The sequence below is a fragment of the Protopterus annectens genome, chromosome 10.part0 (assembly GCF_019279795.1).
Source record: "Protopterus annectens isolate FY-2018-M chromosome 10.part0, PAN1.0, whole genome shotgun sequence".
Lineage (NCBI taxonomy): Eukaryota > Metazoa > Chordata > Ceratodontiformes > Protopteridae > Protopterus > Protopterus annectens.
Genome location: NC_056744.1, coordinates 352,617,590 through 352,630,157, shown reverse-complemented (window position 1 = coordinate 352,630,157; position 12,568 = coordinate 352,617,590).

Sequence of the window (12,568 nt, the reverse complement as noted above, 5' to 3'; positions counted from 1 at the left end):
CTTATAATCTAGAATATGTAGTACTAATGGTCTCCAATTGCTTATATCCATTTTTTTCTCCCTTTTTCCGTATGAATTTCATTACCCCTACGCATATAGTTTCATCATTTATACTATTTTCAAACCATTCGTTCATTACTTCTAAGAAATATTTTTGCCATTCTTACATGTTTTTGTACATTAAGTATTCAGTTCCATCTATCCTTGTAGCTGATTTGACATTTACTATCTTTAGTACGTTTTCTAATTCTATTATTGTAATCTTTTCTCCCAACCTTGTATTGTCATATTCAGTTAACTTGTTTAATTCTTATCTATCTTTTAATGCAATGTCACTTATTGAGAATGTCTTTGCTATATATTCTTTGATTGTTCTCTTAATTTATTCTTGTGTATTTGCTATGTTGCCTTCTCCAGCTTTTAATTCTCTCGTTATTTGTGTATTTTCTTTAACCATTTTACTGGAGTATGGTGCTACTTCTTTCTTTTCTTGCAAAAAGTATCTTTGTTTAAACAATCTTATTTAAATTTTTCTTGATTCATTTCATACAGCTTTCTTTCTTTTTCTATAAACTTTTCACTATTACTTGCTACATTTTTGAATATTTGGTTACTAATCCATATATACATCAAAATCCTGTAGTCTTTTCACATTTTGCCATTTTAATATCGCTTTTCTATACTTTCTTTCAAACTGATCCACCAACTCATCCAGTCTTTATAAAATTCTCTCACATTTATGTGATCTTGCCATAACTGTAGTATTAGGTCCTTTAGGCTGTTCATTCAGTTCTGACTCATTAATTATTTTTTATTCCTTTGCCTATTTTTATATCATTCCTTCTTTCTTGTATCTCTATCCATATGGCTAAATGGTCTGAAAACCCTGCGTTTTTACACCCTTGATGTAGTATAATCAAACTGTCTGAAACTATAAAATACTTGGCTTTGCTTCTTAAATTGCTTCTTTTGTATGTCCAATTCTTATTTTCCCATAAATACATTTTATTATATTTAATCATATATAAAATTACTTTAGCATATGCTCTTTTTTTATGTCTGTGTCTTAAATCACAATTAAAGTCCCCCATTATGATTACTCGCATGTTTAAAATTACATGATCCATTATTTTACTAGATATGATTTCTCTGTTTCTGTAAGTTATATGCATAAAGTGGAATTACTCTATAAATTTGATTGTTATATCTTATGTCTATTATTACTAATCTTCTAATGAATACTGTTGTATAATCTAAAATATCTATCCATTCTTTACACATGATGACTATACCAGAGCATTTTCACTATCTAAATTCCAAATTAATTTGCCTTCCCATAAACATTTATTTGTTCTCTTTCTTCATCTATTGTTATTCTAATGTCTATAAGTGCTATGATATCCATGTCTAATGTCATACACCCTTCTAATACTCCTAACCTACAACAAACATTCTTCTCGCCGTTGAAATTAATCGCTATGATTCTCACTATAATGAATGAATTTTATCTTCATTCTTCTCCTTTGTTGTTCTCCCCTGTAGTTACATTTTTGAACTTATGTTTCTAATTTTTTACTCTTTTACCTATGGAATCTCGTTTGTTCTTACTTTTGCCCATTTACTTTCTCCTTCATCACTTGAATTACTTATTTCTGCTTCCTCTTTTACTTCCTTCTCTTTTATTTCATTCGTACTCTCTTTCACATCCACTGTTACTTCGACTTTGTTTACTTCTTCTTTTTGTATTTCCTCTCTGGTGTCTAATACAGTTCCCTCCTTCTCTTGTTCCTGTACTAATGTTCTTTCTTGTATAGGTTTTTCTAGCTCTGTACAACACATCCGAGAATGACCTATCATTTCACATTTTATACATGTCACATTTCTTTGCTTTATGTCCCATTTTTCCACATATAAAACATTTCTTTTATCACAGCTGTTAATTAAATGATCATCCTTGCCACATAAAAAACATGCCTTAGGCTTTTCCCAATACCTCACCATACCTTTGTTTACTTCAATATTAAATTATATTAGGTAACTGTACAGTTCTTTCATCTTGCATTTTCAGTACTAGACCACATTCCCACCCCCAATCCATAAGTCTCTATTATCCTATATTTTTGTGACATGCAAAATGTCTCTACATATAGTCTTTACATACTGTTTCAAATCATCTCTTTCAGTTTCAGTTCTAAATTGCACAAACACTTTCTTTTTGACTTCTCTATTAAAAGCCTATAATCCATACGAGTTTCATGGATTAATGCCTTTTCTTTTATTATATTGCTCTATAACGTTTTCCATATGTTGAGCCTCTTCAAAGAGAATGTGACAGAATGTATCCTTATTACTATAAATAAAGGCTCCTGCCTCTCTAGGTTCTATCCCAAGTGGTGCTATGATGCTGTCCCATACCTCATACCTGTCTAGTTCCTTCCCCAGCTTGTTGCTTATCCTTACACAACATTTTCTCTTCATTTCTACCTTTTTCCTTCTTTTTTTCACCCTCTCTCACTGACTGCGCCTACAATCTCTTTTCTTCATTCTTCTCTTGTGTATTCTCACTCTCTTGAATTCTTTCCACTTTCCACTATCTGTCCCCATGACACTGCCTTTCCACTATCCATTATCTGTCCCCATGACACTGCCTTTCCACTTTCCATTATCTGTCCCCATGACACTGCCTTTCCACGTTCCATTGTCTGTCCCCATGACGCTGCCTTTCCACTTTCCATTATCTGTCCCCATGACACTGCCTTTCCACTTTCCATTATCTGTCCCCATGATGCTGCCTTTCCACTTTCCATTACCTATCCCCATGACGCTGCCTTTCCACTTTCCATTATCTGTCCCCATGACGCTGCCTTTCCACTTTCCATTATCTGTCCCCATGACGCTGCCTTTCCACTTTCCATTATCTGTCCCCATGACGCTGCCTTTCCACTTTCCATTATCTGTCCCCATGACACTGCCTTTCCACTTTCCATTATCTGTCCCCATGACGCTGCCTTTCCACTTTCCATTATCTGTCCCCATGACGCTGCCCTTCCACTTTCCATTATCTGTCCCCATGACGCTGCCTTTCCACTTTCCATTATCTGTCCCCATGACGCTGCCTTTCCACTTTCCACTATCTCTCCCCATGACGCTGCCTTTCCACTTTCCATTATCTGTCCCCATGACGCTGCTTTTCCACTTTCCATTATCTGTCCCCATTACGCTGCCTTTCCACTTTCCATTACCTGTCCCCATGACGCTGCCTTTCCACTTTCCATTATCTGTCCCCACGATGCTGCCTTTCCACTTTCCATTATCTGTCCCCATGACGCTGCCTTTCCACTTTCCACTATCTCTCCCCATGACGCTGCCTTTCCACTTTCCATTATCTGTCCCCATGACGCTGCCTTTCCACTTTCCATTATCTGTCCCCATGATGCTGCCTTTCCACTTTCCATTATCTGTCCCCATGACGCTGCCTTTCCACTTTCCACTATCTCTCCCCATGACGCTGCCTTTCCACTTTCCATTATCTGTCCCCATGACGCTGCCTTTCCACTTTCCATTATCTGTCCCCATGATGCTGCCTTTCCACTTTCCATTATCTGTCCCCATGACGCTGCCTTTCCACTTTCCATTATCTGTCCCCATGACGCTGCCTTTCCACTTTCCATTATCTGTCCCCATGATGCTGCCTTTCCACTTTCCATTATCTGTCCCCATGACGCTGCCTTTCCACTTTCCATTATCGCTCCCCATGACACTGCCTTTTCACTTTCCAGCTCACTTTGATCTAGTAATTCTTTTAAACAGACATCCCACAACCCTCCCAATTGGAGGGTTGTCATAAAACATTCTGTTGTAGAAATATCTGCTGCAAACTTATTTTGCTGACAGATATCTTCAGACTGCAGCAGTGTGCCATCCTCTGGCTGTATCCCCTCCTTTCCCTGCGTACATTATCACTGCCATTCTTCTTCCTGGCCTCTTCCGACTCTGTCTCCATCACGTTCGCTCCAACAGCTGTTTAATTAACATTTTCCTTCTCTATAGCAACTGCCACACTTTCTTTCTCCCCCATGCTTTCTGCTTCTCTGAGCACTGCCTTCACACTCAGAAAGGAAGACTGGAAGCGCCACATTGAATTGTGTCCCTATACGACCACTCGTACGAACAGTAGGGGAAGTTCCCTGATTCTCTGGCCAAATTTCTCCTAGTAGTATAAATACCACCTCAGGTCTCCCCTGAAAAGAATTTACTAGCATAGTGGGACCAACCCACTCAACAAAGGATAAATAAATAAATGTGTGAAATAAGCCCATCGAACTAAGCATTCAAGTGATTTTTTTACAGAAGTTGTCTATGTTGCAAGTTAAAACAGGGTTTCAGAAGATGAAGAATGATGTGTGTATATTTGACATTTGTGAACTGTGAGGGCAGAATGGAACGACCTTTCCAAGAGATCTCTGGATACTGGAAAGGTCACTAGATTGCCACAGAGGGAGGTAGACATGATTTATGATAAACAGAGAGTGATCTTAGTACAAATTGTGACTTGGTATAAAAACTGTCTGGTCTTATCACAGCTTTGAGAGCATGCTAAGAAGATAATAGCTGATGGAAACACAATGTCTATAGATCATGACTTCTTGAAGACTACTATGGAGTAGAAGGCATACTTTCTAGTTGGCATAAAATAATGTAAATAGTGTACATTAAGATATGATTTATCATTTCCAGTCATCCTGAAGATTTTTCCCCAGTAGAGATGCAGCTGTTCACCTCAGCTGACTTGGTGACTGAAGGCTAGAAAGGCTACCCCAGTCACTGGATTGTGTGAGTTAGGAAGCCATGGAAGTGGAATAGGACAACAAAAAAAATCAAAGCTTTGACATCACCAAATAAGAAGACGAAGAGTGGGAACAAGAACTCAAGGAAGGGGAAGGTGAGGCCGTTGTTAAATGTACAGTGGGGAAATATGCAGTGGCAACAGATACACCACTTGGCTATTTGAATGGACATTGAACTTCTGAGAATAAGGGTAATGATGGACAAGTGTAAAGAAATCAAGTGACAGCTACACCATGGAGACTCTATGATATTTGTTACTTTGTGTTTCCCTTTTGAAGTGTTGCTGGTGAAGAATTAAGCTCAGCACTGCTGTAATACAGTGCCTGTAGTGGACAAATGTAACTCAGTTAGCGATTTATTTTCAGTGTGATCTGTATGCGTAATAATAATAACACACATTTGCAAACCAAGTAGACCCACTAGATAAACAGTCCCTTTTCAGAAGTGACTCTGAGGCAATGAATGGTTAAGTAACTTGCTCAAGGTCACACAGCAGGCAAATTAGGACTGAGGGAATCAAACTGTGTACCACAGGAACTACAGCTCGCAGCCTTAATCCTCAGCTCCAGCTTCCAGACTATTGATCCCTTGTTTAAATGAAGTGCTTTATTTTTTTTTTATAAATGCTTTATATATTTAGCAATTTAAACATAATAATTGTGCTTAGTTTGTTGGGGTTTATTGGATGACATGCTTTCATCTGGACTATTTTGTGCAATTTCATGTATGTGTAAATAATTTTTAAAGGGGATAAAATATCACTTGATTAGAGGTATAGTGCGACTCTGTGTGTTATATGGAACTAGCATCCAATTACTGAATTTGAACTTGTGCAAAGCTGCTACAGTCCTATATGAAGAGGGTGAACATTAAACATGAGTGTCAGAAAAGAGTTTGTATAAGGTGAATGTTTAGGATGGGGAATAATATTGCTAGTATTGTTGAGTTGAAGATTTCATGATTGTTCATTATCTGATTTTTATAAGGTTCAGTTATAACTGCTTACACATGACAAATGTGCTAAAATGTTGTCTTGTCTTTCGGCTTTTCCCGGTTAGGGGTCGCCACAGCGGAACTCCGGTCCGCTAATGATTGGTACTTGATTTTTACTTGCTGAGTTACCAGCCCTGAAGCACAACCTTCAACGAAGGTACACCCATTCACGCATGTCTCCACACAGAAGACGCTCTAGCTGAGAATCGAACTGGACAGCGTCTTACTGTGAGGCGACAACGCTACTGCAGCACCAAAATGTCATATTCTTGTTAAAATTGTCAGGACGTAACATGTTATATGTCATTTATGGGGGACTGTTATTAACATTGGCAGATTTATGTGAAGAACTTCTGACAGAGACAAAATGGTACCTGATTAGTGGGGCACTGAGCTGTAATTATGCTCTAATGAAAAGGCAGTTGCTTGATTTCCATTGGCTTCAGAACTCTGTAAAGGATACTAATTCTCAGGATGGGTACAACACTGACATTATTCTGTGATCAATATCTCATGATATTTTGAATATATCAAATTTTACTTGCTGGATTGTATATATTGTACATATTATTACAATGACTAAATGTCTTTTTTGCTGTAAATGCTTTAAGATAGCAATAAAATTGCAAGGTATGATCATTGTTAAATTTTTATGGACTGGCAGGTTACACATACTTTGAGCTAAAGTGTTACTTGCAAGGTTATATACTAACATTCTCAGATAAAACTAAGAATAGCGTAGGATTATCAAGACTGAAAATATCGTCTTTATGAAGTTTGTGTAAGGAAGAAGGCAGAATGGACGAAAGGCCAGTGCCTAGGACTGGGAGTTCACAAATGGAAGAGAAGTCATTACTGCATTAAGAATACTGAAATACCTTAATTAACACTCTGTGCATGTTGCAAACACACTGACAAGTTGCTGAGATTTGTTATAGTGCAGACGTACAAAGAGAGAAGGCTATCAACCCAAGTACCATTATGGAGTAACTGCTGAACAAGACAGTGTTTGAATTAATCTTGGACTAAAGACCTAAGAAAAACTTATGTTTTGTTTCCTTGTGACCATGTTAATTTCAAGCTTCATTTTGATACTGATTGAATGAGGGCTTTTTTTATTTTGATATGAAAACAGCAACTAAAATTATGTCTGTAAATGCCCTAGCCTCTTGACTAAAGACTGAGGAGTTGAGCTAATTTCACTAGAAATGTTGAACTGGTAGAGAATGGGGGCAGAAAAACAGTCTTTCTTTCATAACTGTGACTTTCCAAACTACTTGCTCTGCATCGGTTTGATTTGTTTTCCCTACTCCTAAATATAGGTAGGAACCTGTGCTGAAGTACATGAGGAGCTTTATGTCTGTTGAATTAATAAAACTAGTGAAATGTTAAAAACCTTTGTGTCCATACGGAGTTTGCTCTGGGAAAATAATCCTTGAGGCAAAGAGAATGGTTGCCTTGAAGAATGTTTTATTTATTCCTATAAAACCAGAACTTGTATGCATCTGTTTTTTCCTCTGCTGGTAAATGTGTCCTGGCAGGGAAGCTGCTGTGGCCCCTACAACATGGGAACAAATCCTCAAGGATTTGATGAAATCTAATAAGACTTTGCAGAGCTTTGCTGCTGCTCTTCAAGGAGGAAATGCAGATACTGACAAACTTAGTACAGTCTTTCTAGAAAGTTCTACATCCACTGGCCAGCGCCTGTTCAGACTTCAAGAAAGAATTGATCAATACTCACTCACACTCCCAACAGCAGCTATCTACCATGATGAACCAGCCAGGACCCTCACTAAAAAAACCTATCACAGCCTGGAGAAACTTGGAATGGAAGATGTTATTAAGGTTTTCCTAGTTTCACTTGAGAGGTATACAGGTACACGTAACTGCCTTCAAACCAAGGGGGGCAGAAGATTATCCTCATATTTAACCAGGGACTCACTAAAACCATAAAAAAATCTTGAGGATGTTGATGTACACAGCTACCAGAAACTGAAACAATAAATTCTGGATAGGGTTGGGACTTTACCTGAGACTGACTTCTTTATGTTCCAAACTGGACATTCAGTACGGACAGATTGGCAAAGACACACATTCCTAATTTAATGCATACTTGGAAACTGTGGTGAATCTCCTGTAGACAATATCAGTAAAAAAACTACAAATCTTGGTGATAGATACATTTACATTGTACTCCCTAGAAATGTAAGAAATTGAGTAGTTCAGAGTGATCCAAAGTCTTTAGTAGGATGCTTGCTGTTAAATAAAACTGTAACCCTTAAGTCAGTATTGCATGCCCCTAAGGCTAATAATATGCCTTCTTCAAGTGTTGTGTTTACATGCAAACCAAAATAAATCTCACCTTCTGAGATGGTTTATTTTAAATGTTCCAGAAAAGGACACATAGCAAAGTAATGTACAGTTACTGACAATAGCACTGTACCTTTAAAACATTTACCCCAAATCATTATCTTCATCATCAAACCCCCTTCTTTCCATTTTCTACATGGGGTCAGGGTGTTATGTTAACTGTCGCCATCTCTCTCAAGTCAATGCTACACTCCTGCCTTCTTCAACACTCATGCCTGACTGTCACAGATCTTCTGTCACACAATCCATCCACCTCTATGCTGGATGCCCTCGCTTCCTCTTACCTTCTTCTTCTTCACCAGATTGCCTTCTGCTTTTCTGCACACATATCCGAAACACAGTAATCTGTCTTCTTTGATCTTTTCTGCAATTGGAGTTACTTTGGCTTCTGCTCTTATGCCCTAATTTCTTCGTCTGTCTCACAGTGTGCATCCTACCGCCCTTCTCAGGCACTTCATTTCCATCACCTCCAGCTTTGTCATTTGCTCTGCTTTTACATTCCAGGTTTCTGTACCATACAGAAGTACTGGTTGTATGATTTCTTTGTACACCTTACTTTTCAGCTTCTTTGGCATTCTTCTGTCATAGACTACACTGACACTCTATGCCAGTTAGCTGTAGCCCCTCTGATTCAAGCCTTGACCTCCTCATTCAGACTCCCCTTCTCCTCAACTACCCCTCCCAGATACCTGAAGCTATTAACCTATTCCACTATCTTCCCTTCTATCGCAATTCTCAGCTTCTTCTGATTTTCGCTATTTGCTGCTATTACCACGGTCTCATTTGTACTTGATTACATCCCATGTGCCTTCAGTTTTGCATTCCGTTCTTTTCATTGCATCCTTTGCTAAAGTTCTTGCTCAGAGTCTGGCTGTAATACCACATCATCTGCACACAGCAACTTTGTTGATCTGTTCTCTCCATCCTGTTTGCTAATGTAATCCATCATCAGTATGAACAGTAGTGGATGCAGAACTGAACCCTGATGCACACCCACTCCCACTGGGAATTGCCCTGTGAGAACAAACACTGTTCATACTTGAGTCATCAAATCTTTGTACATAGCGTCCTCTAATTCTACTACTGTTTTGGGGACTTGGAACCACTGCAGAACTGCCCAAATCACCTTTCTTGGGACCTTGTCATATGCTTTCTCCAAGTTTAGGAAGGCCCATTTGGACTCTTTCCTCATCTCTAGCTTCTTCTTGGCTATCTGTCCTGCTGCAAACATTGGGTCAGTTGTGCTGCATCCTGGTCTGAATCTGAATTGCTCATCTCCCATATTACTTTCTACTACTCTGCATATCCTCTTATCAATCACCCTCTCCTGAACTTTCATGCAATGTGAGAGGAGTTTGATACCTCTGTACTGCCCACAGTTGTAGATGTCATTTTGTTCTTGTACACTGACATGAGTATGTTAATTCTCCAGTCATCTTGGATATGTCTTTCTCTCCACAGTGCTACGAGTACCCTCAGGAGCCATTTCTTCCCTATCTTACCCAGCATCTTTATCACATCTGCTGTGACCTCATCTGAGCCTGCTGCTTTCCCTGACTACATTTTCCTTAGTGCTGTTCTTACTTCTTTTAGGGTGGGCTCCGCTTCTTCTCTCATTGTAGGCTCTGTCTGGGGTAGTACAGCTTCATTTGGGTTTTCTTTATTCAGAAGCTGCTGGAAGTGCTCCTTCCATCTGCTTTTGATGTCTTGTGGACTGGAGAACAGGTTGTTGCTGGCATCCCTTATGAAGGATGTCTGACTATCTTCTTTATCTTTCTGTCTTTGCCTTGCAACCTGATATAGTTTCTTTGCCACCTACTGCATCACTTTCCAGAAGCTGGTACCGTACCTCTGATTCCCCGTTCTTTGCTGTTGCAACTCCTTTCTTAGTCCCTTTGTTAGTCAGGCAGTATTCCTTCCTAGCCTAGCTCATCTTTTCTATCTCCCACTTTTTCCTGCACTCCTTCTTTCCTTTGATGACTTCCTGGACTTCTGCATTCCACCACCAGCTTTCCTTATTTCCATACCTGGCTCGGACATATATCTATTCTGTAGTCCTCACACATGCTCTTTTGAAACACTGCCATTTGTCCTCACCCCACCTATTTCTTCCTCGTCTTGGGGTGCTAGACCCTTGAGTAATTCCTTGAACTGCTGTACTTTCTCTTCAGTCAACTTCTAGATATTCAGCCTGGTCTCTGTTGACCTTAGAGCATTTTCTGACCACTGCTTGCAGCTGATTGAGGCAACCAGTTGTTTATGCTTTGAGCAAACTATTTCACTGGGGATGACTTTGCAATCACTGATTCTACCCCAATGCCCTTTCCTTACTAGGAGAAGGTCTACCTCAGTTGCATGTTGGCCCCTCCTGTATATGATTTTGTGACTGTCTCTCTTTCTGAACAACGCATTGGCTACTATCAAGTCATTTGCCATACGTAAGTCTAGAATGGCCTCTCCTTTATTTCGGTTGCCCCAACCATGTGGACCCAGGTAGTCCTCACATCCAGTTCTGTCTGTCCCGATATGTGCATTCAAGTCACCCATTATCAACAGCAATTCATGTTGTCCTGTTTTATCTAGTAGGTCCTGCAACTGCTGTATAAATGTATCCTTCTCTTCACTGTCACAATTCTGCTGTGGGGCATAGGCTGAGATCATGAATACTGTACTATCTTTAGGCTGGAGTCTGATTGCCATGAGTCTGTCACTAATTCTGATGACATCCCTCACTGCCTTCTGAAGCCTCTCTCTCACTATCTCCTGAGTAGTAGAGTTTGGATCCCATGCCAAGTGGCTTTGCTACACTTCCCTTCCATCTTGTCTCTTGGATACATAGTATGTCCAGTCTCCTCCGTGCCATCATCTCGTCCACTTCCAAGCTCCATCCTATCAGTGAACCAACATTAAGTGTAACAATTCCTATCTCATGTTTGGAAAGTTGATTGGTTTTATATTTAGCTTTTGCTCAACAGAGCTATCCCAGGTAATCCAGGCTAGGAAACTGAACACTGGCCAGCCAGTAGCTTATAGACCAAGGCCTGCTGGGCTTTATGGCAGGAACAGACTGGCCAATAGGAGCACATACATCCCTTCCACCATTAGCATAGGTCCCTGGTGTAGGTCAGAGTAGGCTGGGTCCTCAAACACACTTATCACCGGCAAATACCCATACCCATTCGTCAACATTAGTCAACATGCTGGAATCACTTACAGACATATTTTACACTGAGTGGTTAGCCCTGCCATGGTGTGCAGTCTCTGATATATGTTTTCCTATTTTGAAGATACTGCACACCACAGTAGATACCCAAAGTGCTTGATCTATACAACTCTTCCCCTGTGGGGTACTGTGCAGAGTCTGTGCTGCTGTCCACAACTCACTCACTGGTGAATTTAAGATGGAAATGTTAAGCATGTATTTCGCAGGTGGGAGGAACTCCACAGAAACACAGGGAAAACATGCAAACTCCAAAGGGGCATTGGCCAGAGGACAGGATCAAACCTTATACCTTGTGCATGGGAGATGTAGACCATAACCATTATGCCAGCTGGTCCTTTTCCCCCAAGTATAGGCTGATTAACTCCATTTTAACTCAAATAAAAAAAAATTAAGTGAAAAAATACTCTCCAAAAACAAGAATCAATAATACTCCAGTGTACTAAAATCCTCCTAGGAGGATACATTCACCCTAATCCTGGCCCAGCCCATCACAACCAGCATCAAGACATTTCCCTTCTGTGACGACCGTGCCCTGGCCCAGCAATCAAGGAGCCTCAATCCTCACCACTAACACCAGAGAGGGCATCTCATATATGAGGCAAGGATAAGAAATACACACAGTAAAGTGCAATTTCCCTTAAGAGCACACAGAGATCACAGTCAGTCCGGGCTGGTCGCTCCCTTGCTCCCCAGGTCCCCAATAAGACACCCCACTGGCATAGCTATAGGGTCCAGATCTCAGCCTGGCTGGGCAAGCTAAAATCTCCAGCACCCTCTCTGTCCAACCAGTGCTTCGTGTCCCTGCCCAAGTAGCTCTCACACACACACACACACACACACACACACACACACACACACACACACACACACACACACACATATACACACACATATACACACACATATACACACACATATACACACACATATATACACACACACACATACACATATATACACACATATATATACACACACATATATACACACACACACACACACACACACACACACACACACACACACACACACACACACACACACACACATATATACACACACACACACACACACACACACACACACACACACATATATATACACACACACACACACACACACACATATATATAC